General features: G+C 38.9%; 1 long non-coding RNA gene across 1 annotated transcript; it reads right to left on the minus strand.

Annotated features, from left to right (window-relative positions):
• Positions 1–1,097: 1,097 nt before the first annotated feature.
• Positions 1,098–19,127, minus strand: LOC117947566. Its single transcript, XR_004657265.1, has 3 exons — positions 19,021–19,127; positions 18,414–18,415; positions 1,098–1,108 (listed from the first exon to the last, which is right to left on the minus strand). It is a non-coding gene; the product is annotated as an uncharacterized LOC117947566 (long non-coding RNA).
• Between the last annotated feature and the right edge of the window lie 1,945 nt (positions 19,128–21,072).

Consider the following 21,072-nt stretch of genomic DNA (forward strand, 5'->3'; position numbering starts at 1 on the left):
TGCAACTGTCGACCTGAACATCGTATGCAGAAGGACTCAAATGGATTATGCTTAAAAAAATAAAAAGGTAAATGTGTACTATAATGGATAACTAACAGCATTTTGATACAAGGCTGTGTGCGGATACTTTGCTTAGCATGTCATGTAGTAAATAGACACCTTGTACTGTAAACCAGACCAATGAAACTGATTTTGAACAATATCCTGTGTGTTATAACAAATTCATCAGTAAGGAATACTGACCAACATATATCCACATTCTCTTAATGGGCAAAGCCATCATTGACTGCTGTTCTCATAGGTTTTCCCAAATTATAGGCCTTACCACTCCATATGCAGCATCTGTCTGTTAAGTCTTTTCTGTTGTTTTATCCACCTGTCTCCTCGACCTGCCCTGCTGCTCAGGTGACTGTGGGATAATTACAGAGATTTACATTGTCTTAAAGGAAATTGGAGGACTTAGCCCAGGTGTGATTTTTAAAGGACCCTCATTACATTGATCAACACTAAACCAGTGATTTTTACCAAGTCTCTTGCCAATTAGTTCCCTGTCTCCCTTGGCAGCAAAGCCCCCCCCCATGCCACCTTATAAAGAAAATATAGAATACACAACTATTTGAGGTGTTTGATTTTATCTACATTACAATATTTAACATTGTATGTTAAACGTTTACCTTTGCCTGGTTGTGAGGAGAAACAAGCCTCATGTTTTTTCACAAAGCCAGAGAATCACCAAGGGAGCAGGGTGCACACAAGCCGTCTAGCAGCCACAACCGTGCTCTGACTTGCGGCCTGCCACCAGCGGCAGGTAATTGGCCCCAATGGATTTAGGGCGGGATGGTACGTGTGGATGGCGCGGTTGTATCCCATAATCTCCAATGGGGCAGTTTCCATAGAGAAGTGGAGCGAGGCATACCAATTATTACTGCATTTTATTCCACAACACACCTGTTTGGCTCATCTGCTGCTTCAGAAACAAACTGCGATCTGTCTGACATCATTGACAAGCAAAGTTGTGTAATATACAGAATCTATGCACATGTATAAAATGTATGTACCACGTAGACCTCCACACACTGCTGTTACTGTACACTACTTTGATGTTGCTCTTAAAAGTAACACTTTACACTCTTTAATAAGAAAAAAAATCTATTTAAGATATATTTTCGAAGAGCAGAGTCAGTTTTTGTTCATACTCCGTCCACCTGTTTCTACTAGCAAAAACAAACAAACAATGGACTATTGTCATTGTCAATTTCATAATGTCAATGTCTTGACATTATGAAATTGGGGCACCTGGTAGCAAAGATCCAAGGTTCTAAAACTGAGACAATTCTTGCCCGGCAGTCCGTTTTACTTCAAGTTAAAACTTGACTATTGTGCTTGACTGAGCTTGTAATCTTACATTGGAAATATTATTTGTGTATCTTTGTATTTCTTGCTTCTGTATGCTTATGTGTTTCCATTTTGCTATGTTTATTTTTATTTTTTTTCAACAGAGCAAAATGGTGGAAACACTAAACGGTGTACTACACAGTTGAAAGTTTTATCATAATGAACACAATGACCGAGATGCACTGCTGTCACTATAAGTATGTAAGGCAAATCTGAATGCTTTTGTTGATTAAATTCAATGACTCTTAATGGATTCTTGTCTGTCTTAAACCTACATGTGCAGTCACACACACACACACACACACACACACACACACACAATCACAGACTCTAAAGTGTGACGCGTTGCCTGTCAAACGCAGCTGCATGCTGCTGGCTGGGTCAAGTTTCACTCATTGACAGTTGAGACGTTGCAGTTTGTTTAGGAAATGAGTTTGAATGCTGACCTCCAGGTCTTCATTCATTGTGCCCTTCTTTAAATAGCATGTTAGCCTAGCCTGCCTCACGGCAAACTGTGGCATTGTCAAAGCTTTAAAGGGTTTGTGTGTGTTCAGTTTGAGTGCATTATGAGGTACCATGATATAATACAATCTCCAAACACACCTGCCTGTTTCTTCCATGAGACTCTCTATTTTGTCCCATATAATTAGTTTGCTGTGTAATGTGTTTACCAAGGCATTAGAGTGCAGGGAACGACAATGATTTTCAGAGGGAGATCTATACGGTTTAGTTTATGTGTATGAGGATTCATCCAGGCATGAACAATGTTGAATGGCACTAACAGAAGGTGAGCATCCATTTCATGAGCCTTTTGAGGTTATTCAGAGAGGGAAGCATCGTTCTCTGTAGCCATACTCACAGCTGATAATCGTTTGGGTCAATAGTCAGTTGCTGCGTGTGAATTTACAGTTCAGTAACATCCTCAGTAATAGAATTTTACAATAATATTTCCTTTTAGGAAGAACTCCTTTCTCATCCTGATCAGTCCAGATAACAGTTTTGATGACAAAACATTTTGTATGAGAATCCTAACTGCACTATCACTCTCCATCAAACTCATTTTTCCTATATTTCTGGTGATGATGATATTTACTTTACATTTGTTTTCCTGCACTAGAAGTACAGTCATTGAAGTGAATTTTAGCCCTTTTCAACCAAGTGGTACCAGGAACTTAATGTACTTCTTCTTGTTTAATCCTGTTTGCATTTACAACACATTTAAACAGCCGTGCTGACTAGACAAATAGACCCATGACAGACACATTTTTGCTAATGATGAAACAATAACAAAGAGTCACCACATTGGCCCCATAGTTGAGTGTTACACAACTGACGGGAAGATTGGGGTTTTGAATGTCAATAAACTTCACAAGAAATATCCTCCCCTAGTCTCAATATTGATACTACTGGCAGGCAGCACTTCTTCTTACTTCTTACTGTCGGAATGAATTCTGCTCTTGTTGTAGCAGCTTCAAATGTTGTGTCCGACCAATCAGGGAGTCTCAGCACAGAAAACCTATCAGAACCTGTGGACTTTTGGGGCGGCAGGAAACACGGCAGAGGAACTCAATTTTGACCCTGGTTCCTCCATATGGTAAACTCTGGGAGTTCCTAAAAAAGGTTTGTGGATTCCTGGAAAAGTTACTACAGTGGAAAAGGACAGTACTACACTATTCAATGCATATCTGTTAGAGTTCTATATTTTTTCACTTTCTTGAGCTGAATAACTATATCTTAGCCTCTAAAACTATTTTGATAAAATAAGGTACTTTTTTGGTAAACTGGTACAACCAGCATACATGTGCAACCAGTGAAAAATCTTTTAAGTCAACATTGCTTTGAATTATTACTTTAAACTACACTTTTAACATCAATACATGTGTCTTGCGTATAATCATTTGTGTGCTTTATATACTGCTTACACGTCAAGAAACTTGAATGTGGTGGCAATGGCACATCTTGAAAGCAAACTTTACAATGGAACATGACATAGTTAATCACTGACAACTATGGACTGGATTGAAATGGGGTTTTAATGATTCGCACAACTACTTCAAGATTCAAATTATGTATTTTTTAGGGGATATGAAACAGCTTTGAACATTTTTCCTTCCTCCTGTTGTTGATTGTGTGATTTTGGCAGACTCAAAAATGCAAGATCCTCAATGAAAATAAATATCAGCATTACAGAAGTTCTCAATACACTGTGAGTTAAATCATGATTTAAGTTTTGACTTTATTCAATTACTGTTATTGCTAATTTGTGTTTATAATGTTGCAACCTTCAATGTAAAGCTACGTCTTTCTGAACATAAACAGTACATCCACTGTGTGTTACTGCGTGGGTAACGACTGATCTCTCCCACAGAGTGTATCATGGGGGTCTGGCGGCAGGGTGACAGCAGGTCCTGCTAATGATGCAAGACATGTTTATGATGTGGAGGCTCCCTGGGGAGGCAGGGTTCAGGTGAAGCTACAGCAAGGACGCAGCCCACTGGGACCAGTTACCAAGGTAGACGCACAGCTCTCCTCTACTCTTCACATGCACTGCACTGTACCTCTCCACCTCCTCTGTGTGTCAGGATAAGGGCCATGACAAAAACTATGACTATGTCAGACATTTTGAAGTGGCTTAAACAAACTGGAAATCACTCAGAATGAATGTGGTTAAACATGTGTAGTGAAAAATCAATATACCATTGTCAAATAAACAGCAACACCTTAGTTGAAAAATCATATGACCACGTTTCCCAGAACTCCCCCAAGCACTTCCTGCTTCATCTGCTTAACTGAAAACAGTTACCATGTCAAAACAAAATTTACAGCGACCTTTAAAAAAAAACATGTCTTTTTTTTCTGTCTTTGTTGTAAAGCAATGCAGCAGATATCCCATATATCTAAACCCCAGACAAGTGCTCTCACAAAAAGGGTCAAACTAAGAAGCAAACACTTTTCTGGTGAATTTACCCAAAGGAGCATTTCCCATTACAACCAGCATAGTCAGTAAAGAAAAGTCTCACATTGTACTTAATTTATCATCCAAAACAACCACAATTCCTGCAAAATCACCAGATGCAACTCAATGTCTCCATTCTGATTGAATGGTCAGCCTTGGAAGATGCTGCAGCTGCTGCAGCTGCTGCAACATGCTGAATGCTGCAACCCTTCAAACACAAGCAAGTGGCAACACTGCATATCAGTGGTACCTTGTTGTTTCTGTGTCTGCTGTACGGACTTGACAAATGTGTAATTTGCCGGATCCACTTGTTTAGTATTGATTAAAAGGTGCTGCAATAAATATTCCTTCATGTGATTCTATTCAAGAAAAAAGACACAGATTGTGTTTGCCACTAGGCATACTGTACATACTGTACATCACATTTTACCCAAAACTACCTTAAACAAACTATTTTTTTGCTGTTATAAGTGTTTTATGTTTCTGCAGGGCCTCAGCATATAAAACCTTCATAAAAGCATTGCTTTTCGTCACTGTCTGCTGGCAGTAAATTATTGCTGAGCAATGTAAAAATATTGCAATTAATTCAGATTTATAGCTTAGAGAGATGTACCGTTCTTGGTAATGCTGATGGCAACAGCCAAAATATACATCTGATCTAAGCAGCAAGGTGAGCAGAGAGATATCAAGATATCCAACCTGCCCACTCAAAGGACATCATTATTCAAGGGGGGAGAATATCAGAAAAGATATATTAGGAAGCAGAAAAAGTAAAGATTCCTTTCTTATGAAGGTTATTATGGTCAACCTGAAAGTCATTTGATCTGCACTCATGAGTTTGACAGGTTTTTCTAAAGGTAGTGTTACTGGTTGCTTGTGGCCTGCTTATGTAGTGCTTTAAGTGAACATGCCGCATATCTTATCTACGCAGATAAAGTTAACAACTTTGGCCACAGTTTTTGTTCCTCATGCAGACAATCCTCAGCTTCCTCAATTGTAAATCATGAAAAAGGTTTTTCAGTAGATATTTAAGAGGAAACCTGTTAGACTCTATTGTCCAATTGTGGCTCCATAAATCTGACACCAGGTTTGAGGTCAATGCGTGACAATTTTTACCGAATGGTAGTGTGCTATGTTCATGAACTACATATAGAATATTTGACTCATGTGAAAGATAAGATGTAAGTAAGGTAGGAGGTGAACACTGCAAAATACACGCATTCCAGTCTGAAAAATCCCCACGTCAGCATTGACCCAGAATGACTCTAACTCTGCTCTAGGCCCATATGACAGTAAATGATTGGCATATTTCATTCAGTTGTGTGAATTAAGAAGATATTAGTTTCAAAGTCCACAGGCCTAAACATTACCCGGGTCTCTCTGCTGCACAGACCAGTCACTGTAAGAGAGCTACACATTAACACACTCAGCGCGCCGGTTGTCTCAAAGCTCAGCCAGTGTTTTACAACCCTCCAAACACACCCTTTGGATTTGGGCGCCACTCTGTCAACATTGCAGTCTCCAGACGCTAGGCTCTAGAAGGTTCATCTAGTCCTTTCAGCCAATCAACAATAAGCAGCAAGGTGTGACACTATCCCATAGGAGAGCAGGAGCCATGGAGACCAGCTGCTCATTGAACAGTAATGGGTATGGAAGTGTTGAAGGTGACATTTTGGGGAGTGTATACTAGTGTGATGCTGGTGTTCTATAGCCAGTGTACTGTACGTAGCAGTGTGTCTATAGAGTTTAATCCTATCATTCAGGAAGATGCTGGTGTTGAATAGGCTTTGAGTAAACCTCCCAGTAAACTACAGTCAAAAGCGCTCAAAACACATCCACCAGCTTAAATTTAGCAAATACACTCACATGATCTACTTCTATCTATTTACTATACCTCCAACTACACTTGTTACCAGCTTCTTAAGAGTAAAATATGAGCAGAGTTTGCCAACAAAGCCACATTCCTCATGGATCATACGTGCCTGCTCAATGTCTGTTCCCCATCAGGTTGGAGGACATAGACTCACAATAGAAGTGGGAACACCTTCAGCTTTAACCTCAGCTGACCTACCTCTTGATGAACGTGACCTCTGCCCTGGAAGATCACCCAATCTAACCATCTCTTCAAGACAAAGCAGGCTGCAAGGGAATCTTCACCTCGTACTACCCAGCTCATCCAGGGTTGTGATACGGACTGTATTCAAAAGTGAACTGGGAATAAACCAAAGGCAAAGATGTTGGCAGCTGTAATGTGTGTTGAGAGGAATTCACCGTTGTTATCACTTACTGAGTTATGTAAGAACGGGCCGGTGGAAACCTTTGCCTGGTACAGCGTTGGGGCTCAGCCTCCACACACACACACACACACACACACACACACACACACACACACACACACACACACACGGAAAGAGAGAGCCAAGAAGATCCTGCCCTTAGAATTTTCTAATTATCCTCAGTGAAGGGGAGGCAGTCGGACACACAGAGGGCTGACTGCCTGGGTTATCAAACACACCACCAAGACTCCCTGGTCTTCGGAATACACTATTTTTAGCTTTCATTTCTTTCTTTTTTTCCCCTCAGAGGGCATGAGGTGTATGGGAGGCATAACGAGGAAAAGATTTGTTTAAGTGTAGGCCAAGCCACAATAAAAACTTTATTTCAAGCTATTGCTGTCAGTTTCTTCTCCATCACAGAGGAACTCCAATATCTCTGAACAGCTAGTGCTTGAACTAAAAGTCAGGTACTTTTTCACTACCAGTTTGTTTTCTTGTTGCGCTGATTATAAGTTTACCCGTAACCATTTTATATTTCAGCAGGTCTTTTTTGTTGTTGTATGCTGTGTAAACAGCTACAATTCTTGTATTGTATGTGTGGCCACAAGCTTCCCCTTTCATTTGTTCTATTTTACTTTACACATGATGACCATTTCTTCAACTTTTTGTAACTTTTCCCAGTGCATTCTGAACTTAAAATAAGAAAATGTTACATGTAAAACAAAATATTTGCGGATTAAAGATTTTGAGACAGGATCCTACTATTATAGTGGTGCAAAACATAATCTTCACCCATCATCACTATGAAGTCATATGCTCACATGTAGCCACTCACTCTGACATAGTTAAACTGAAGACTTATTAATTTATTTTTTATAATGTATAAACTACAATCTATGTGTATTCATTGCCATATTTTGATACATTTTCTTTGGGAAAGAGGGGTACATGCCAAAGAAATTATAATTTTTATCTCAAGGGAAAGCACCAAACCCAACAGCTCTGACATCGGCAGCTAAGACGCACTCCGATGGTCCTATGCACTGCAACACAGCTGTACTTTTCGAATTAAAGCTTTTTTTCTCTTTGCTCTCTCCGAAATAATCAGAGGCAGCAAATGTATCCATGGCTGAACGTGGTTACAAGCTGTAGCCTCAGGCCACAGAGCTGAATGGAGTGACAGTAAGGTGAGGAAGAGCGGTATCAGATGAACACATGAAAGAGGGAGGTCGCTGGATTTAAGGCCTTTTGTCTTTGGGCGTTCAAAGGAGACAGCTGTCGACTGCACAAGTCTATTATGTGGGGAGGGGGGGACCGCAGACAGAGACCACGCCAACGTGCATACACACACACTTCAAAGAATCTGTGTGTGTGCACATGTGTGTGTCTGTGTACGTCACTTTAAACTGTTATTATCATCATAGACTTACTTTATTCAAGTAATAAGACCTCACATAACCTTAATGTCATCCATGTATTATTGATAAGGTGTGTAACACCCACAGTTCCTAACAAAGCTTACTTCCTGTCCTGCGACAGGCCACGCACTTTAAAGAAACAGTGCAACTTTTAGGGAAATAACCTTGTTTATTGTCTTGCCCTGCCTAAGAAGATATCATTTTCATCTCTGTTTGTGCAAGAACATAGAACACGTTAACCTAACCTAGCACAAAGACTGGAATCAACTCAATTACTGTCTTAATGACATGCTAGATAAACATGTTAAAATTAGAGATTAAGGTTTTAAAAGCGTTACACAGTTGGAACTACAGTATTTATTGACATGAAAACATTACTCCTCCAACTTCTAAAGACTAGGGGACAAAACGAACCCTACCTACAAAGTGCATCAGACGGCAAAAGTGTTTATTTCTGCTCTAAATGGCAACACTCGAAATCAAAGTAAAAAGGCCTATTGTCATAGAGAGGGTCGAGGCGCAATGAATCCAACTAATGTAGATAACAAACACTTTTGTACGGTCTTTCCTGGAAGTTATTCGTGGTTGCAGTGTTAGCTCTGGCTGGGATGTCCCCCGGGTCCTATGTTTCACAGCTCAATAAGGAGACCTTTCAAATGAACTGTTACAATAGCCTTTACCGATCTCTTACAATGTTAGTTTAGATGAAAAACATGGGATCCTGGGAACGTAGGGATGACCCCCACTGGGTTTTTCTTGACAGCCACCCTGCTACACTTTTCCAGTTGTGGTGAGGCTCCTAAATGTCTAACTACTTCTAAAACAATATGGTCTCATTTTTTATGTTGCACATTTATTTTTTCATGTGCTAACGATCATACAGCCTGTTGACATTGTAGCTTTGGAACTGTGACAAGATGTCTTTTTTCTCTTAGGTTGTTTCCCCTCCTTTTTTGGAGAGAGAACTCCAAAACCTCTTTTTCTTTAAAGTGATGTCAATGGGAAAAAGACATGAACATGAAGTCAAAGAACAACCATTTCTTGACCCCAGACAAGCAAGTAAAAACTGGCCACACTGGCTGACACATGATCGCTGACACATGGTGCACGGCACGGCATTTTGTTATAAAGTTAATAAACTAGTACCTATTTAATTATTACACAAGTAGTAGTTGAGTTATTATGTCAGTCAAAAGTCTAGAGAATTACATGAAGTTGATCCAAATGTTAATATTTTAATGGCAATAACTCCTTAAGTGTACAAATACCATGACTATCTCATGTTTAGGATAATAATTTAATAATTAATGGTTAAAATAAATGACCATGAAATAATGAGACGAGGCCTTCAGGAGAAGCAAAGTTGCACTAGGTGTACAGAAAGTCCCTGTCTGATACTGAAAGTTGAATCTCTCTCTCTCTCTATTTCTCTCTCTTTTTCTTTCCTTGAAGCAATTTTTATCTGCTGTTTGAGCTCCATCGTCACTGAAGTACACCATCAGTTGATATTTGCATGAGAGGCAAATTAGTCAACCTCCATGAGCGTGTCCACCAGTAGAGCTGTAGCTACTGAGCAATATATGAGCCAGATGTTTAGTATTGTGTGTTTTCCCAAGTGTTTGTTTGTGTATATTTGTACTAACAGTAACCCTTTTACTGCCATTCACTCTTACATCACAATTTTTAGCCACAAAATGGCTAAAGTCAAACTAGTAATAGAAATCACAGTAGCATGTAATACAATTGTAAAAGTTACTTGTTCACAAATTTTTTAATTCTTCACAGCACCGTACAGCATATCAGTACACTTCATTTGTTGTTGAAATTCAGTTTAGAAACTGAATCCTCCAATTATGGGTCGCACTCCTCTACTCCCAAAGACTTCACACGTACTTTCCTATGCAAAAAACTTTGCATTCACTGAGCAATGCAGTAGCTGCTGCAGGAGACAAGGCTGCTCTGTGATGCTCAGGTCCCTTCCTGGCCTCTTTTGTTCAAATCAAACTAAGATGCAAAACTAGCTTTAGTCCAGTTTGTTCAAGGGAACTGACATAGACAACCAGCAGTGACTCTAAACTGAAAGATCTGGGAATGTATTATATGTGTTTAAAAAATAAGAAGAGCATTAGAAATGTGTTTTATTTTTAAGGAAATGGATGTGAACAGAATGTGCCCTCAAAGGAAATCTTGATGAGGCATTATCTTATGGTTTACATGGTTCAACAGATTTAATCCCCACCATGTACTTCTGTTTTAAATTGGGTAATCTCAGAAGAAAGGGCAACACATGTCATTTGGGTGTCATCGAGCCTTAATTAGCCTGCTTCCCATTTAGTTTCCCCATCTGCTGTGGTGAGTCCCTCTACATATGGGCTGTATTCATCTATAAGAATTATAATGACCACCTTCTTAACAAACAGAGGGACTCTGGGCCAAGGCAACAGCAGGTTGACTACAATGAAGGCAGGATGGAGGGGGTTTCAAACGTTGTGGCATGGGTGGGCTATTGAAGTGTTAAGCATGAACACAAAGGTGGGATTGGTCTGCAGGGAGTTAAAAGAGGCTAAGCATCAAACACGGCTGTTCGGTGTACTTCATGTCACATTAGAGTAGTTAAAGTGGTACCAAATTGTAAGAGAATGATGTAGGTTTGCTGGAATTCACATAAAGAAACTGGCTCATTGCAGTATTTTCATAACTACTGCTGGTATATCATGAGCAAAAACACTTCCGACCAAAATTAGACAATGCTCACGTACCTAGAGAGATGAGCTAGGCTTGGCTGATATTGCATCAGTGGAAATCCCATCATAGCAACCAGGTGCCTGCAGTCAACCTGGGAGGATGGAGAGAACAGGGACATGGAAAATAACAAGGTGCTTACTGTACCTCCTGATCTGAGGCTCATCATGTACTCCAGCTCCTATATATTTGAATCCATATATTGTACATGTAATTTCTTTTGTAGTAGCTGTACTCTGATTGGGATACAACAAGGTAGAACAAAGCACCCGAGTGTCATTAATCATTAACCACTATTGACATAGAAATTGACATGGAATTGACTGTGACTGCCAATGGCCTGCCCAAAAAAATAGGAAGGAACACAAGTCCAGAACATTTTTACATTATCTCAAAGTCATAAACTAAATAGCACTGGGTTTTGCCAGCATACATTTGTTTTGCAGCGGACTAGGCTGAGAAGCTTGTGTATTCTCAGATAGTCATTGGTAAGACGTGATAACACAGAAAAAGAAATTGTATGATTTTATGATGTTTAAAGTGAAGGTGTGGCTGTAATTTGGGTGATATAGCAGGTTGGCTAAATAAATCGTGGTGTTGGTTGTTCTATCCTCCTGTCCACATGTCAAAGTGTCCCAGTGCCAAACACTTATATTGGCACAAAAATGTAGGTTGCTTTGAGAAAGAAATGAATCAAAATGAATAAATGAATGAACGTGATTACATGTTTAATATATTTCTTTCAATCATAAAGCTCTTTTAGTTTGTTTTCATGTTAAGTGGCTCTTAGTCAAATTCTGGTCAGTACAGGACAAGTCATGTGCAGTGTTAAAGGGGCGCTCCTGCAAAAGCACTTGTATATAGTGTTGGGAATTGTAAGAGACGTGTTAAAAAAGGATGGTCAAAATTGACCCAATGACATCATCGTTCATTTTTTTGTCTTTTCGGAGCCAACAGAAGACATTACACAACTGTTTTAGTATGCTGGTAATGAGTGCACTGATTAGTGTGCATCAAATGGTTGAGTGCCCCTTTAAGTGACATGATGGTTGATACATGTTACAACGTAAGTGTTAAAAAGGCAGTTTTAAAGGCTGTTTTATACTTAAAGTGGAGCAGATTATTGTTTTATTTATTTAAATAAAGCTTGATAATGCACATAATTCTCTCACATTTGGCTTAATGTTGTTTTTGTGGTTTTGGGTAGAGGATTCTTCTTTATCTCCCTCTTCCTGATGTCTTGTTTAAAGTCAGTGATTTTTTTCTGGCCTGTCTGACTTTGTAAAATAATGCTCAAAAAGAATAACTTGAATAATCAACATCTTCTCTTTTCAGTTGCTGTCAGATGACACTGGGGACCCATGGGGAGCACTCAGTCACTGCATTCACAAAACAGTAGCAACAACGCTATTTCTCCCCAGCCAACCACCCAATCATGATACAAACCACATTAGCAAATCCTCGTCAATTTTTTAACATTCGCATGTGGAAGGAAAAACAACCTTGCAGGGCAACTTGTTGATGGAACAACAGGTGTTTAGTGTCAGTGTAAACAAAGCCACCTCATCCTGAATGTCTGGTTGGTTTCTTTCTGCTGCAGGGGAGTCCATTCACTAAATCCAATACCATGGAAAGGTCCTGGCATCTTGTGGTATTTTCTACCGAAACATCTAAACCTGATAGTTTAGGGGACAAAGAGAAGCAAAGATATTATTTTGTCAGTGTGATGAATAATCCACCTATAAACTAAAAGCTAAGAAGTACCGGCACTGTTTTTCATGTTTTTCAGGTTTCATGAAAAGATAAGGTTTAACAAAAGTTTTATCACATTTAACAATTACAATTTTGCAGAAGTCACAGTAGTATGTAAAAACTACAAAAGTTAATGTGAACTGTGAATGTAAAAAAACAGCTGTGTTGTATTCAAAATTCAAGGTTCACTTACTGGACCTTTCAATCATATCCCACAGCCTTTATCCAGAATGTGAACTGGTTAATGCTTTTTTTCACTACAGATAGGTGTTCCTAAGTTTGACAATACATATTACATGCGAACTCACTGTTAACCAGCTTGTTTACTGTAACCAGGCAATAGTGTAAACATATTGAATGTCTGACCAAACCAACCAGTATAACTTGCTGATAACCTAAAACAGGCGTCTGAGGCAGCATGGGACAAGATCCTGCTTCAAGCAACCTCATGGCTGAATTTCTACAGTCTTCGTGGATGCGGTTCTATCTCTCCATTTAGGGTCGGTTTCCTTATGAAGATCAATTAAAGAGGGCTCTGTGGAGTTAAAAAAAGCGTATGTTTAAATTCAGATTTACCAACTAAAATACATTGTGTGCATCTTTCTGGCCTAAAAAACGTGTCAGACGCATTTTAATGTAAAACATTTCCAATCCCAGTATCCACCATCTTCTTCCCTGCCTTTGCTGGCACATTGCAGCATATCTTGACGTTTTATCGCCACCTATTGATCAGTGTAGGACTGGGTATCGCATCACCTGCATGCACACACACAAGTAAGGATGTCCTTGTACACTAGATAAACAAAACACTTTTAGAAAACAGCTCCATTGCACAACTAGAGGTGAAAAAACAGCCCAAGGTAAACTTTGAAGGTAAGGCTGGGAATGTTGTATATTTTTCTCATTGTTAGCTTATACTATGAAAAGACCTAAATCAATCAGTCTGTCTCTCTGCTTTTCAAATTTCTCTGGTACATAAAAAATTGAAAGTCAAAATTATTTCCCTAAACAGCTGGGCACTGTAGTTCTTATCTAACATTACTCAAACATTAATACATGATTTTTTTTCTTGGAGACTATTTTTTACGGACTGCGGACTAGTACTTATTTGTTGCTATATCAAGTCTTCACAGCAGCAGAAATGTGAGGTAAACATAAACTACAGTGCCCATTTTCATAGTAACCCAGGCAACAATAGACTCTATGCCACAGAGGAATAAGATGTTCCTCTGGCTACACAGCCAATACATGCTGGTAGGAAAAACTCACTGTTGGTTTTGTTGTTTTTATTAGATTTGCTGACAAAAAGGGAAATTAAGAATATCACCAACCAGTGATACTGATTAAACAACATCTCTTTAGCATTTTTCCACAACAGAAGAAGTTTTATTAAACTTATGGAATATACTTCTTGTGAAAAGGTGCCTTTCTCCCTTTTCACTAGCCTCTGTTCCCAAAATTAACAATGTTTTGTGTCTGCTTAATCCTTATTTCAGTGTAATGTTTTAGTTTATTTGCTCCTTTATCATTTGACTTAGACCCGTGTAGTGGGTTCATAGTATTTTGCTATGGTTCTGGCTGTGATGTAGGGGGTAGATCAGCTGCTCACCAGCTTATTTAAGGAGAGTGCATGCAGGATTGCCTGATTAGGTCCTGAGGGGCTGGGCACTCCTTTTTTGGAGCAGTTTTAGACATGTATGCATATATGACAGGTCAGTTGAAGACATGAAAGGGGAGGGAGGGGGGGGGGGGATGACATGCAGCAAAGGGTCGAGAAGTAAACCTCTATATATGTGTGCCTGCTCTACCAACTGAGTTAACCCAATCACAGGCTAAGGTGTAGAACAATAGGGACGATGGTTCTGCAGTGAGTGATATTTTTATAATATTTGGGGTGCCTATTGTTGTGGGTGCACATGTAGCAGTATGTATAAATAGTACCGTAATGTCAGCAGAAACTGATCTAATTGTAACGGTATTTTCAGAAACAAAGTGGTGTCTGTCAATGTTTTTTTTCTCAGGTTAGCTCACCCTATAATCACCTGTGCAGGTGGTAGGTTCCAATTAGTGTGTTCCATTTGTACTTGGAAGTCGGGTTTTCCGATGTCAAAGTCGGAAACGTGCCACCTGACCACGGATTTCAAAGCTTGGAACTCGGGCAACCGCCTGAGTACCCCAAGCTAAAAATCCAACATGGCTGCCCTGTGCATCAACAGTTGGGAAGGCTGTAGTAACATATAGTTATGAACACGTCTGTCTCATTTGTGTCTCACTAAATCAGTCAGCTAACTGAACATATGAACAGCATATATTTTCTGTAGAATGTCTGTGTAATGCATGTCTTCCTGCAGTGTTTATTTTATTATGTGCCTCCAAAAAGTTAGATTTCTTTCTGAATGAAAAAAATACATTAATTTGGTTATTTTTCAAATCGTTGGTGCTGTTTCACTGCCTGTATTAAATGTTTCAGTTCAATTTAAGGCCGTTTTTAAACCAACAACCTTTAGTTTAAGTTTACTAACTCACCAACTGATTCGGACCAGAGAAAACAAACTACAGGTGTGAAAACACCCAAAGGTCATCAGGTTGCCGGCCTATTTTATTTGTGTAAAATATTACGGCAGTCAAATGAAAATGTAAAAATGGAATAAAAAAGAAAATTTAAACACTGGTGCCATAGGTTTGAGAGCTCTTGGTGTCTCTACACTGTCATTGCAGCCGGGGAATGACTACGGCACTGTAGTGGTACTTCCTACCTATATATAGTATAGTTGTGACATAGCACCTTGATCTGCTTTACAATCAAAATATGGGTTGCGCCCATGGACACTTTGCCAGATATTCTTTGACAGTACCAAACAGCTTTTCTTTGCTGTTGCTATTGACTCTTGTTTTGAGCTCCTGGAACCCCCGGGTGCTGGCAATCAGGTGCCTAATTCTGCAACCAGTGGCAATCCCATAACTCCACAGTCTGGGAACAAACTCTATCCTCCAAGATGACAACGCCCTTCCCCACAAAGCGGGGTTTATCAGAGACTACCTCCAGAATTTGGGAGAGGAGAGGATGTATTGGCCTGCGAGCAGACCTGACCTCAGCCCCATAGAACACTTGTGGGATCAGCTTGGGCTTGCAGTTCGTGCCAGAGTGACCAACACAACCACATTGGCTGACTTGCGACAAATGCCGGTTGAAGAATAGGATGCCATCCCACAGCAGTGGGGGCCAGGCTGTGTTTGGTTCTTCCACACACTACTGATGCTCGTGTTTGTTAAATGAATATTGAAATTGCCAATATGTCTTGTTACTTACTACAAACTTCAGTCACCCAATCCACCAAACAACACCAAACAAGAGTCAACAAAGAAAATCTGTTTGACATTTTCAGAGAGGATTTGACACATTTTTCATGGGCTAAACTCACACATATGTGTGCATGATGGTATCTTCACATCTAGCTCTGAGCAAGAAAACACATAGGCTAGGTGCATTTTAATAAATGTCGAAAAGGCTCCGGTTACAGGGGTTTCTTAGAATATGTATCTATAATGAGAAGCGTCTTCCTAGTCCTTCCTAGACCTTTTTTTTTTTTACTGTAATACACCTAGGGTGTGCTCCGCTTGTGAGCTGAAGGAGTTTAATGAGCAATAGCCTGTCAGTGTTAATGTGAATCCACTGGGCAGGTAAGCAGTAACTGCTGAGACCAGGGTACAAGGAAAATACAGAGGAAAATGAGTCGGTGAGCTGAAAGGAGAGGCTGCCTCAGCACAAATGGGGTTCAGGAAGCAGATCTGTGAGCAAGTGTGCCCCCTGTAGGATACCTCAGAGTAGAGTCTTTTTATGATCTGTTGAAAGACTTCTAGCTCCACATGCAGTCTAATAAAGAAAATAGCATTGTTAACAATCTATGTGTGGCAAAAATACAGAAAAAACACTAAACATCTTTAAGGAATGGTATACTCATTACAGGGGTTAAGCTCCATGAATATTTGTGTTTCTGACAAAAATTCTGGGTTTGTTACGTCATAGTCACTGAGGTTACACAACAGGAAATACTGTTATTTACTTTGATTTTACATAAACCACTAGATGGTGGTCTCATTACATCCTGTCAACACAAGCTCTGACACTGACACACGTGAGGTGAACTAAATATTAGCACCATCTTACCTGCAAACCTTTAAATTGTGTCAGAGAGGACAACTCTTTGTGGTGCTGTATTAGAAATTTAATAGAAATAAACTGGTATAATCTCGTTACATAAATGTCATTATAAGGAGATAAACAACAGTAAAAATGAACCAAGTAGAAAGAATTCATGAGGAAAATATAGAGGACATTTGTCAGAAAAATACAAATGAATATGTAAAATTGAATGATTAAAGGCTCTTATTTGACTCTAAATATATATATATCAATACAAAAAATCTTTGTAAGGATAGGAAAAGGAAAAAATGTATACTCAAATGCATACATGAGGTTTTTTTTTTTAAACAAGAGCTTTTCCTTAAGTATTGGTTCATAAACTGTATACTACACTGTACTTTCCATTAGGGCTGCTCAATTATGGAAAAAATATATAATCAAGATTAATTTGGTCAGTATTGAAATTACAATAATTTAACACGATTACTCGTTGACTTCTGGAAAAATGTTGCAATTATTGAACTTAAACAGTGGGAAAAGTTAATTAAATCAACAGTAAAAAAACACATACAACTGTGAATTTTGCCTTAAAACTTTTCCTATTTAAACTTTATTTTTTCATTCAAAACAAAAGAGAAAATTAGAGTTTACTTGAAATACGTATTGAGCTGAATAATTGTTTTCTCAATTATTCTGATTTTTTTATCATTGGGAGCAGAAATCATATTCCCAATTAAATTTCGATTAATTGCAGAGCCCTACTTACCATGTGGAATAGCAATTTCAAAATGTTGTTGCTATGTTTTGGAGTTAAATGATAACTATTAGTCCACTAAACTGTACTAACAGAATAATTTTAGTGCAGGCTACTGCGTGAGCTACTAAGTGAATGGTGAAAGTAATTTCTAAAGCTGAAAATCTTTGTAAATGTGTAAGAAAAACAATACATCTGTTAGATTGTAGTGGGTCCACCCAGTGTTGTCTGTCAGTGTATCTGTCATCCTGTTTTCAGAGAGGATGTCACTGCTTAAGCGCTGAGTCATATGCCAAAGCCATTTGAGCCGTAATGAGGACTTGCGTAAGACAATTAGGACTAAGAAGTGGCACACAACAGCCTTTAACTGGAGACGCTGCACAGATAACAGCCAGCCTAAATTGGCTCCAGCAACACAACATGCTTGCCTTCTGTTCTTGTTTTTTTATTTTCCACACTGGAGTTAAGGAAAGTTAAAGGTCCAATACGTAATACTGACAGCTAGTGTTTAAAATAGTTACTGCAGTTCAAATTTGAAATATTGGAGAGAGCCTTCTCCCCGGGGCCATCCTTTCCAGCGTTGAAGCTCCAAGTTGCAAACGCTAAACCCAACATCCCTCAATGACAATGTTAGATGAACTGTATTTATGTAGCGTTTTCTAGTCTTAACCCTTGTGTTGTTTTTAATATCAGGAACTTGGCTTTCTCTCAAACAAATTGCCTAAAAATAACATGGATGCCATACAATGTTTTTCAGGTAAAATGAATGATTACTTTCACTGAATTTTGTTTGTTTTATTGAATTTTATGGAATTTTTAAAAAGTGACCAAAACCTCGGAAGAAATGACTAAAAAGAGACAAAAAGCGCTGAAAAAAACGAGAAATTGTTTTTGTATAATTTAAAATATAAAGTAATGTAATTTTGAAGAAAGAAAATGAATTAAAGGCTATGAATTAAAAAAGCGTAGAAAAAACAGCTAAAACATTGGAAAAAGCAAAAGATGATGGTGGGAGGACAACACAGGGGTTAGCTCAAAGCGCTTTTCCATAGTACAGGAAACATTTACCATTCGCCGTACAAGGTGCCACCTGCTCATCAGATAAACATCCACACGCATGCGCAGCATTGGGGGCAACTCAGGGTTCAGTGTCTTGCCCAAGGACACGTTCTTCTACTACCACTGAGCCACAGTGAGCTGCTCGATGTTAGCTAGTCTCGCATTGGCAGGCAGACATTCGTCCACAGCGTAGCGGAGTTGCTAGTGCTGCTATGTTTACGGTTAAAAAGCCTGTGCTCTCACGGAGCTCTGTACCCAACTGACATTCACCTTTTATAGACTAAATAAAACATGACCGCAAAAAAAAAAAGACCGTTACCTTGCAGAGCTTTGTGCTTTCTCGGCTTAACGTCACTGCAACAGCCGCTGTACACAGGTCTCAGTCATCACTCACTATCTGTCGGCGGCGGCCGCTGAACAGAAGAGGGACATTTTCAGCAGGCCTACTGTTTTCATACATACACTGCATTACACATTATGGTTACATGCGAGTTTGTAACAAAATGGGAATCAAGAGAGTTGACAGATTTCCCTAGTTAAAATGGATTCAGTTCTGACCAATAGTATAATATTTGTGCCTCATTCTTGCGCATGTGATGGCAAATTTTGAGCTCAGAAAACATTTTTTCTATTTGGCAACGGTACCGTTAACAACAAGAAGATTCCATAACATAACACTATACATCTCAATTTTTTTTGCAAGCAACTGCCTCAAGTACTCTACTTTAGAAATGACTTAAAATATCCATCCCTACCACATTAGCTGTGATAGAAATGGCGGAAGCTCAACACTTAGCGTTAGCTAACTATTAGCTATTAGCTAACTATTAGCTATTAGCTAACTCTGCGTCCATTTGGTTTTGGTTTAGTTGGGATCACTTGACCCGTCTATGGGGGGCTAGATTTGTTATGAGCCAATTTCCCTTCAAAACATGCTAAAAAAGTTGAGTAATTAAAACAACAAAAAAGCCATCTACACCAAGTCCTTAGAAAACAGTTCCATATTTATTGCAAAATATTTTTGTACAGAATAAAACTGAAAAAACATCAACAGAGGAGGAATGGACAGTAAGGCCAACATCAGAACTCCAAGAGCTGAACTGTACAAACACCAATAGTAACATTTGCTGCTTTGATAGTGTTTTTATACATAAATTGTTTCCCGCCCTAACAGCAACCTCTTTAAGGGGGAGAAAAAGAAAAAGTTTAAAACAAATTCCCCATTTTTCTAAAACTTTATTGCCTTTGCCTGTAAACCCATCAACATAGAACACCAATGGACAATCCTTAATATGTTGACATTTCTGTAAGAAACTTGTCCCTTGATTGATAATGTTTCACAAAATACAAATATATACTTGTAAAAAGCTCCAAACAATATGGGACAGATAATATTTTAGAAGTGTTGTTTTACTCGTCATTGAGAACATGAGAGAGCACTATAACTAAAGTTAGAGGCTAACACCATTAGCTCAACTTTTAACACCAGTAACCAAGTCTGCTGAGATAACTCTTCTTATTTTGAACAAAATAAAATATGAATGTTTGCTTTTAGTTTACTTCACACTGCTGGAATAATTGAACCCTCACTTGAGCTTGAAGGGGTTTAGCATAGTGTGTCTAGATAAATTCGGGCGTGCATGCCCATGCACATCCCCATGCGATTTGGCACAGATGTAAAAGTTCTTTCCTCAAAGTAAAACTCGCGGTAAACGCGTCTCAGTCTCTCCGGCTCCTTCTCTTACATCTTTTTTTCTTTACACATAAAAAAGGCAGAGTGAGACAGGATACATTTTTCTTCCCTGACATTCAAATGTACATCTTTAACATTGGCTCTCCCAAACTTTGGGATCTAATAAAGACAAAAAAAACTCCTGTCTCTGGAAGTTTATTATAGAAAATTAAATTATATAACGATTAAAATAGATAGGATTTTTTTTCTCATATGCATAAGCCCTTCAAGAAAACAAAACACACCAAAATATTGAAAAAGGATGAAGAAGATGTACAATCCAGACGAAAGGGGGGTTTCTTCTGAAAGGGCTCCATTGGGAAGATAGACGTGGAACTAGAGGTGCAACACAACAATGTCATGTTTTTGCCCTTCTGATTCTATATTACATAATAGATCTGGTGGATGAATAACATAACACCAGTATCCACTGCTTGTTGGGGTCTCTACACCAGTTAGAGGACAGATGGACTGTGGTCTTCAGACACAAACAGGCTGACCAACACAATGTTTTTTTTTGGAGGAACATATCAGTTTTGTTGCAGAAACTATGTTTGCTTTTATTAATTTCACTAATGAGAATGACATTTTAAAGGTTGCTAAAGTCAATAGTAAGTCATTCACTATGCACAACTTTATTAATAATCTCTTCTTTCAGTGACCCTCCAATATAATGATCAGTGCAGTTCCATCTACTGGTGTGTGTGTGTGTGTGTGTGTGTGTGTGTGTGTGTGTGCGTTTGTGTGTGTGTGTGTGAGTGTGTGTGTGTGTGTGCGTGTGCGTGTGTGTTTGTGTGTGTGTGTGTGTGCTTTATATTCATACATCTGTATGAATATAAAGTTG

The sequence above is a fragment of the Etheostoma cragini genome, chromosome 7 (genome assembly GCF_013103735.1).
Source record: "Etheostoma cragini isolate CJK2018 chromosome 7, CSU_Ecrag_1.0, whole genome shotgun sequence".
Taxonomy (NCBI): Eukaryota; Metazoa; Chordata; class Actinopteri; order Perciformes; family Percidae; genus Etheostoma; species Etheostoma cragini.